The 7,700-nt window shown below is 29.2% G+C and overlaps 1 long non-coding RNA gene across 1 annotated transcript; it reads right to left on the bottom strand.

Annotated features, from left to right (window-relative positions):
* Window positions 1-5,229: 5,229 nt before the first annotated feature.
* Window positions 5,230-7,200, bottom strand: LOC124895941. The gene is made up of 2 exons (XR_007052172.1): window positions 6,399-7,200; window positions 5,230-5,578 (listed from the first exon to the last, which is right to left on the bottom strand). It is a non-coding gene; the product is annotated as an uncharacterized LOC124895941 (long non-coding RNA).
* Window positions 7,201-7,700: the final 500 nt, after the last annotated feature.

Below are 7,700 nucleotides of genomic sequence, written 5' to 3'. Positions count from 1 at the left end.
AAAAAGTTCAAAAAGAGTTAATTTTTTTCTTCGACTTTAATTTTAATATTACTTATCATAAGACAAAGAGGGGTCTGATATATTAATTAAATTACACTCTCAATTATTAGTTTAATGACTCTAATGGAAAGGAAGAAAGTTATGAGATAGAAAACTTTTGCTCTTTAAAATAACATATATCTATTATGAAGAAAATATTACACAAAAAATATAAAACTTTTGAAATGAAGAAAAAATGAGAAATACTAGATTAAGTGATATTGTAAATTACAATGTTTAATTGGGGACAAAGTCCCCATATAAAAAAAATGAGATTTTTATTGTTGATCTTCAATTTTTCTTGAATCGTAGAATATTTAGTTTGCTCATCATCAAACTATCAATTATATAGACCTATATCTTTCAATTCTATATTTTTTTTTATGTTTTTTGATTTTTTTCTCACGATATATTAAAACTGTTGAAAAAAATTTTAGGCAACAAATTTTATTTGGTAGTACTTGATATTGTTGAAATTTTCATGAACTCCTAGTTATGACACCTTTAAATGAATAGAAAGAAAATTTAATAATGAAATTATGCTCCTCCATTAAAGTGGAATAAGAAATATGGAACATGAGAAGATTGTAACGACGGGTCACAACATAAAAATAAGTTTAAGATAAAAAAAGATAAAATATTTACCAAAAATGAGTAAAAAAACAAAATTAAGAAAATAAATTAAAATAAAATAGTATTATCGATCGTAAAGTTACTAATGACTAATTTCTTGAATTGAAATAAGTCAAAAGCAAGTATTGTTATTTATCTTTTTCTTTTCTCATTTTTTGAGGATTTTCTTCATTTTAAAAATTATCTACTAAGCTAAAAAGAAATCAAAAGGTCAACTTTTAAAAATTGAAACTATCATTTTTTCATGCTCTTTCATTTTCCGGCAATAGTCCTTTGAATGTTTTATGCACTTTCAGAATAATTTATATCTCAAATATTGTCAGGATGATTTAGTTGTTATGAAATTTTAATTAATCAAAGATATATTATTTGTCTTTTCTAGATCAATTACTCTCTATGGACTTGAGAATGAAAACATCCTTTTCATAAGTCTAGTCGAAATGAATTTGGATTAAATGAATTTTCAATGCGAATATCAAATACCACATGAGAAATTAGAAAAAAATAGTGTTTATTCATTGAACCGTGTTTCATTATCTATAATAATTTTTTCTTTATCATTTATATCATACTCGATCTCACCCAAAATATTCGTGTATCAAAAATCAATAAGTACAAATTTACAAAAAAAATCATAATTTAATTAAAAAAAAAAAATGAAACGAAAATGGAAAGAATAAATCAAATAAAGAAGTAGAATAAAAGGAAAAAAGTAAAAACAGAAGATCCAAGTGTCTAAAATAACTGATTCTAAATTTTCCTAAAATCTTTTCAAATTTTGCTTCTGCAAAATGCCTCAAATCAATAAAAATCACTTCTATAATAATTAATAGATTAAACAAAAGAACGACAATACTTAAAAGATGTTCAAACTACTGTATATATAAAATATTGAATAGAAAGAAAAGAAAAAAAAAGATGCATAGATAAAAGTTATATCTCGCCCAAGTCCCAGTTATGGACATATGTTGCTCCTTCTTTTCAAATGGTCGAACGTATTCAAATATCAAATTTGTGCAGGAGACCTTCTCTTCTATTTCCTACTCTCCTTTCCTCTTATTTCTCCAAAGATTGTAGTTTGAAAGTTTCATAGACTCAATCTTTTCTTAGTAACCTAAAAAGGAAAAAAAGTAAAGGAGAGAAATATCAAATAAGTATATATTTAAAAAAAAAATGATATAATTTAAAGACAATTATAGAAATATTATATTTAAGATTTCAACATGTGAAAAGTATAGAGACAAACAGAGGAAACTAAATACCAAACACAAACACCCAATATCCATTATATAGATGGAGTTTGTCAAATTTGATTCTTCTTATTTATTTTATCATTAATTGTTAATTTTTAATTATTAATGTTAATTAATTCCAAAAAGCGTTTTTTCATAATGTGACTCTTGAATTTTCATTTAAACTTTTTTATTGCATGCTTTTGATGTTTGATAAGTAACATTTTTTTTTCTTTCCTTTTTTTATCATTAAAAATAAATTTAATTAAAATAAATTATTAGAATGAGGAAAGATTTTAAGCTAATGACCCTTTAATATTCTTAAATGCTTGATGTTTTTAATTGAGAAATTATATGAATAATTAAAGAGTAATTATTAAATGTATTTTAATTTCTAAGAAAATATTTTGAGGAAAGCAAAAGAGAGAAAAATCTCAAAAAATTTTAAAAAAAAAAAGATAATTAGGCTTTCTTGCATATAAGAGGTGTCACATCATTATTCTTTCAATCTTCTTTTATATATATATATATAGAGAGAGAGAGAGATTCTTAATAACTGAATTTTTTTACTATTTAATGACTTAGGTACATTATTATTGACACTGTTACAATTTGTAACTACATGATTCAAGAGACAAAGCAATTATATTAGTCATGTTTGAAATGAAAAAGAATAAGCTCATGAAAAGGTTGTACAACAAGATTGACTGAATTGGCAAGTAGCAAGGAGTTATTTGTCCAAAAATAAAAAAAAATGAATAAAATAGAATTGTAAATATATTAACTTGCAAATTTGAAATTATTATATTTAATTTACAAACAAGACATTGAATTTCATTTTCTATTATTGAAATCAAAGAATAAAATATTACATTTTGATTAAAGCCAAGTCTTATTTTTTAATAATTTATTCTTCTTTTATATTTTTTAGTGATTAACGGCTTACCGTGATATATACATGCAATATACGTACACTAACCTAGAAGAAGACATTAGAACTTTAAAAAAAAAAAATTTAATGTTTGAATTATTTATCATAGATCTTAAATTTTTTTAAAAAAAATTGACTTTGCTTACTTTTGTCTTCACTTTCTTTTGACTATAATAAAACAAACAACACCAAAATTGATGAAAAGTTGCAACAACATAAAACAGATAATTAGTAAACTAATACTTAATACATACAAGATGATGTCGTCGATTTTGACATAAATAAATTACTCAAAAAATATTGTATACTATGTTAAAATCGTAAAAAGCTATAAAGCATAAGTAAAAGAAGAAACAAATAGAGCAGCATAAATTGAGACAAAATTGTGGATGAAAAGAAATATGAAATTAGCAAAATTTTTATAGAAGTTGAAAAAATCATGTAAATCCTCTGTTCTTTTTAGATAAAGTCAATGGAGAATGGACCCTCTCTCAAAAGAAGAAACAAATATATAGGAGCATATATTGAGACAAAATTGTGGATGAAAAGAAATATGAAATCAGCAAGATTTTTATAGAAGTTGAAAAAAATCATGTAAACCCCCTTTCTTTTTAGGTAAAGTCAACGGAGAATGGACTCTCTGTCAAGGTTAAGCGTTACATCATGATAAAGGATGTTCTATAATAGAACGGATTGTAATCTTGTGTTGTTGGCTAAATTTTTGTTACTACTATGCATTTACTTTTTAAAAAATAATTGAGAAGTAAGTCGATACATGAATTAATTGATGGACCGAATAAATGAGAGAATAAAAATAGCCAAAAAAATCGCACGTCACGATTATTTTTATTTTATTTTTTCCTAAATCATTTTTATTAGTAAAAAAATCACAGATTTTGAAGATTAACTAAGTAATAGTAAAATCACAAAATTTGAATTTGGACGTTGTAGATTTAACTTATAATTACTTCTCATTGGACTGTCAACAACTTTGTCATAATTCTTTATATTACTACTAATTTGTGATAAATAGTTGTGTAATATTATTATACCTCATATATAATGTAGACTTATGGTTGAGAGTCTATTTTTGTGCATATGCCGAAATACTTTTAGGTACAAAAAATATATGGTAAGAGGTATTATAAAAATTGATATATAAAGAGTCCTAAAATATATGTTAATAATCTTTTTTTCAAGGCAGCTAAAATAATATTTTACCTTATTGGATTTACTGAAAAATAATATGTAAGAGTGGCTTACTGGATTGCTTAATATTGCTTTTGAGACGATGAGAATGTCTGAAGAATAGAGGTGGAGTAAGATAATTTTGTTGTGCAAGAACAAGGGTGACATTCAGATTACAATATTTACAGGGATGTGAAACTATCAAGACACACTATGAGAGTTTAGAAAAGTGTGATGGAGATGAGAGTAAAAAAGAATGTGACTACTTCTATGGACCTATTTGGTTTCATGTCGGGATGCTCGACTATAGAGGTCTCACTTTTTAAGGAATCTAATGAGCAGTACAAAGAGTGGAAGAAAGACCTGCATGTGTCGTTCATTAACCTGGAAAAATCTTATAACAAAGTGTCATAGAGGCTATATGGAGATGCTTGGAGAATAAATGCGTACATGTGGTGTATATTAAAGTGATTCAAGATGTGCATAATGGAGCCAAAACTCGGATAAGGATAGTGTAGATGCAACTGTGGAAAGGTATGCGAGGTTGAATATTGATGATTTTAAAAGAGGTAAAGGTAGGCCAAAGAAGTATTAATAGAGGTTATTAGATATGACAACACGCAACTTCAGCTTACCGAGGACATGATCTTAGATAAGACGTTATGGAGGTAGCAAATTAGAGAAAGGTTAATTAGATAACTGAATGTTGTATTGCTTATTCTTCTTTACTATTATTCATACTATGAGTCATATTTATTTTATAATTCCTTGTCATTTGATTTTGATTATTAGTTGTGGCTTTTACACTTTGATTGTCATTGTGTCTTATTACGACCACTATTTGGAATGATTTTTCAGATTATCTATGGTATTTGTCATGACTGTTTTTATTTTTGTTATTTCTTTTCTATACTGTTTTAGCATATTTTATTTGAGCCGGGGGTCTATTAGGAACAACTTCTTTATCTCTAACATAGTAGTATGACGTATACTAGACCCTACTTTGTGAAATTACAGTGGGTATGTTGTTATTGTTGTTTGTATATTTTGCTATAATTCATTAATTTGAATATCAAAATAGATATTACCATTACTTTTATTAATAAACGTTTGATACACGTACACCAATCTAGTATATATATATATATATATATATATATATATATATATATATACATACAAGTGCTAGTAAGTACATGGAGCAGTATATGAACTATTGCTGGTAGTGTTCTGCATTGAAATGTTACTACTAGAATCCAAACTCATAGTTGAGTTGGACAAAATAAAGTTAGAACTATGCATAGTATATATTATGGATTGGTTCCCTAAACAAACTAACTTATTACATGTTGACCATGAAACTAGATAACTATATATAGCTCCATCTCGATCCAGTTTAATTTGTGCTTTGACTTCATCAGGCGGAGAGGACAAAACATCATGAGAGTTGGTCATTGTTAGTTGAGAACCTAGGCGAGATAGTCGATCAACTACTCCATTGGCTTGTCTAAAGTTATGTTGCACTGCTGGACTCCCTAAGTTCCTCAATATTTGCCTGCAAGAAGTAACAAGATCACTATAAGGATGCGTGGGTTGTTGCAAAAGATGTATGATTTCGACAGAGTCCATTTTTATTTCTATAGGATAGAGCTTGATTACTGGTCATTAACAACTCTCTGTGAAGAGCTTCCAATTAAGCCATAACGTGGCAGTGGGCATGACTCTCATTGTAAAATCCCATGACCCAACTGCCCTTAAAGTCACGAACAACTCCCCCTATACCACAATAAGCTCAGGTGGAAGAAAAACAACCATCAATATTAAGTTTAAAGGTTGCAGGTGTCGGAGAAAACCCTTTTATATTGTTGTTAATACTACTAAGATTATTCCCAGGCGCAAGAGTATGGTTAAAAAATTCCTTGGTTTTACTGAGAACGGTAGAGATGTTAAGAAACTTACTTTTCCCCTTGTATACATTATTGTTGCGGTTAATCCAAATGTTCCAAAGAGCAAAGGATAAAAATACAAGCCAATCTGGGAGATCATTGTGGAAGGGTGGGTACCAAAATTTTTTTACGATATAATATTGGAGAAACAGGTGTGAAACTTTCTCTGGAGCTATGTGACAGACTGGGACCACTAATGTAATATAAGTAACTATGTATCAGGATTTTACCGTACGAGCAAAGCCATAGAAATATCTTAATTTTTTCAAGTGTATGAATATTCCACATCCAGTAGAAAGGAAACTGAGTATGATTGGATCTTGGAAGGGTTTTATAGAAGGATTGGGTGGGAAAAAGTCACTTTTTATTATAAACCCAATAGGGTTTATCCTGGCTACCTAGTTTAATCTTAGGACGAACAGAGGTTACCTTGATGATTATATCTTGAGTGATGTCAAAGGAGATTTTATTCCAATCCCAAGTGGTTTCATTCCACATATCCGCAAGGGATAGCATATGTTCCCCTTAATTAAGAGGCCCATGGAGAAGCTGGCGAAGTGGAGGGGTGTTCGGCACCCAACGATAGGACCAAAGATTAATAGTATGTCCCGTTGCAAAGGCCCACGCAATTGCTTGGTTACAAATAGCTCCACCTAAAAGGATATTTTTCCATATAAAAGAGGTAGAAGAGTGAGTTTGTTGGCGATTGTATTTGGAAGTTAAAATGAAAACCTACAAGGCTGAAGGGTTAGTGACAATCCTCCAAGAGAGGCTTGTTAGAAGAGACTGGTTTTTTCTTTTGCAATGTTAAGAGGCAAGACCTCCATTTTCTGTGGGAGATGACCTTATCCCATGCTAAGTAGTGGAGTTTATACTTTTGGGTCATAGATCCCCAAAGGAAGTCCCGTTGGATTTGGTCAATAGAGTTATAGATTTTCTTTAGAAGCTTGAAGTATTGCATAGTGGAAGCGGGGATGGCATTGAGGGTGGATTTTGCTAACACAAGTCTACCCACGGGAGAAAGAAAGGTTGTTTTCCAGGGAGAAAGTTTTTTCCTCATATTGTCAAGAATAAACTGAAAGTTGGCACATTTAGGTTTGTGGTTTAAGATTGTAAAACCTAAATACTTACCAAAATTTTCAGAAGGAAGGATGTTAAAAGTGTTTTTAACTAAAGCAATGATACTAGCAGAGCAATTTGGAGAAAAAGAAAGCTTTTTGACTTAGTAGTATTAATTTTTTGTCCAGAAATTATACAAAAGTAATGCATACACTCATACATAGTAGTTACAGAATCAACTGTGGCCTTAGATATGAGAGCAATATCATCCACAAAAATAAGATGAGAGAGCGGTGGACCACTAGCATTTAGAGTAATGGGGAGCCATTTTAGAATATCTACTTGATGATTAATATAGATAGATAAGAGTTTCATGCAAAGAATAAATATATAAGGTGACATAGGATCCCGTTGCCTAATGCCTCGCGAAGGTGAGAAATAGTTTGCTGGAGTACCATTAACAAGAATTGCTATATTACTAGTAGAAATACAATGCATAATCAAAGTAGTTATGTTGGGGGGAAATTTAAAAAACAGAAGTGTCCGCTAGACAAAGGACAATTCTACGAGATCGAAAGCTTTTTCTAAATCCAATTTAAGGATTAAAGCAGCCTTTTTACTTTTTAGTCTTCCCGAGATGATTTATAAATTCTTGAACAAGAATGGCATCAT

This window comes from Capsicum annuum, chromosome 2 (assembly GCF_002878395.1).
Source record: "Capsicum annuum cultivar UCD-10X-F1 chromosome 2, UCD10Xv1.1, whole genome shotgun sequence".
In the NCBI taxonomy this organism is placed as follows: Eukaryota; Viridiplantae; Streptophyta; class Magnoliopsida; order Solanales; family Solanaceae; genus Capsicum; species Capsicum annuum.
Note: the sequence above shows the minus strand (reverse complement) of the source record. Positions and strands in the feature narration are given on the sequence as shown.